This window comes from Colobus angolensis, unplaced genomic scaffold (assembly GCF_000951035.1).
Source record: "Colobus angolensis palliatus isolate OR3802 unplaced genomic scaffold, Cang.pa_1.0 Scaffold25, whole genome shotgun sequence".
Taxonomy (NCBI): Eukaryota; Metazoa; Chordata; class Mammalia; order Primates; family Cercopithecidae; genus Colobus; species Colobus angolensis.
The window spans coordinates 117,246-119,302 of record NW_012115710.1 but is presented as its reverse complement, the minus strand read 5'-3'; positions in this window follow the sequence as shown (position 1 = coordinate 119,302).

The following is a 2,057-nucleotide window of genomic DNA, read 5'->3' as shown; positions in this document are numbered from 1 at the left end:
AGAATCAAGTGAGTCTCTGCGTTCATGAGACTGAACAGTGAGGCTCAGGTTAAAATTAGAGGTGTACAAGAGAGTATAATATGGACATCTGCTACTGCACAATCCTTGTGCTTCTTGAAAATGCTCATTTCCGTTTTTTTAATTTTTCATTTATTTTCAGATACAAGGTCTCACTCTGTCACCTAGGCTGGAGTGCAGGGGCACAATCAAGGTTCACTAAAGTCTCAACCCCCCGGGTTCAAGCAATCCTCCTGCCTCAGCCTCTGGAGTAGCTGGGACTACAGTTGTGTGCCACAGTACCCCGCTAATTTTTTTATTTTTTGTAGAGGCAAGGGCTTGCTATGTTGCTCAGATTGGTCTTGAACTCCTGGCCTCAAATAATCCTCCCACCTGTGCCTCCCAAAGTGCTGGGATTACAGGCACGAGCCACTGCACCCAGTCTCATTTCTATATGTAAGTTCATTTAGCCATGAAGCCTTTAAGGAAAGATTCAGCCACGATCTATATAAAATTTTCAATACAGGCCAGGCACGGTGGCTCACGTCTATAATCCTGGCATTTTTGGGAGGCCGAGGCGGGCTGATCACTTGAGGTCAGAAGTTCCAGACCAGCCTGGCCAACATGGTGAAACGCTGTCTAATAAAATCATTAGCTGGGCATGGTCAGCACCTGTAATCCCAGCTGCTAGGGGGGGTTGAGGCAGGAGAATCGGTTGAACCTGGAGGTAGAGGTTGTAGTGAGCCAAGATCGCGCCACTGCACTCCAGCCTGGGAAACAGAGTGAGACTCTGTTCCAAAAAAAATATAAAAGGCAATCTTTCCTAGAAAAAAATTATTTTCTGAACATTCTTGGGCATGCATTTGTATACTGCTATAGCTATTTAAAATTTTCAATACAATAATGTTTACCAGAGCAAACTACAATCCTCATTGTTATGTGGCCCCCCAAACCATTACTGATACTCATCTGTTTCCCCCACGTCTTCCACATTTCCTCATGGTGGGCCAGTACTTCATTTTTTGTAACTCATTTGTCTGCTGGGGTGACGTAGGCCTTTGTTTCTGAAAAATCTGAGTCCCGGGTTGCTAGGAAGGAAAAGGTTAACTAGTCTATAATCCATTCTTTCTCCCAACCTGGTGATGTCTGAGGAGACATCCCTTGGTCAAAATTCTTTGTAAACATGCTAATCAGATCTCATGGTATTTATTAGAGGAAAACAACCAGAGATTCTTATCCGTGAGATGCTTTCAGCAGGATATACTTGTTCTTTCTTAATGTCTTGCCGTAAACAAGGAGTTTAGGGGTTTATGAGCATGAGCTGCTGGAAAATGTCAGTGTCACATACTTAGTTATCAGAGAAAGAGAGGGGCTGGGCATGGTGGCTCATGCCTATAATCCCAGCATTTTGGGAGGTTGAGGCAGGAAGATCACTTGAGCCCAGAAGTGTAAGATCAGCCTGGGTAACATAGTGAGACTTCGTCTTATTAAGAGTCTTATTCCACCATCCCTTGGTTTTTATCTCAGTTACTGTACTGTTACTGGGCTGTGGTTGTGCAATTTCCTGTTGGTCATAGGGAATTCTCTGAGTTCCAGACAAGAACCTTCCTGCCCCAATATGCAGCAGCAACCCAGGCTCTTCATAATGCTCATGGTTCATTCTCCATGCCAGCCAACTACCTTGTTTCCCTGCCCAGTGCTTAATCAGCCTGTAGAGCCCAAAGTCACCAGGCAGAAAACCGTACTGTGTTTCTCGGTGGAAGTGTTCCCCCTTCCAGAATGAAGACGTCGTGCCAGATAAGGTTTGACGACCAGAAGCACAGTTTCTTCAAGTGGGTCCCTAGACAGGGTACTGATAAATGCCCATTCTATCTCACTCCCTGGGAGCTACGCCTGTGTATTCTAACTACTAGGGTCACAGCCCCTCATACTGACTGTTGGTTATAAGCAGATACTGCATCTTAGAGGACAGCACCCCAACCCCATGGGACATTATACCTGAGATGACACTTCAGTTGAGTCCTTAAAAAAGCCATTCCTGGGCCGGGCGCGGTGGCTCA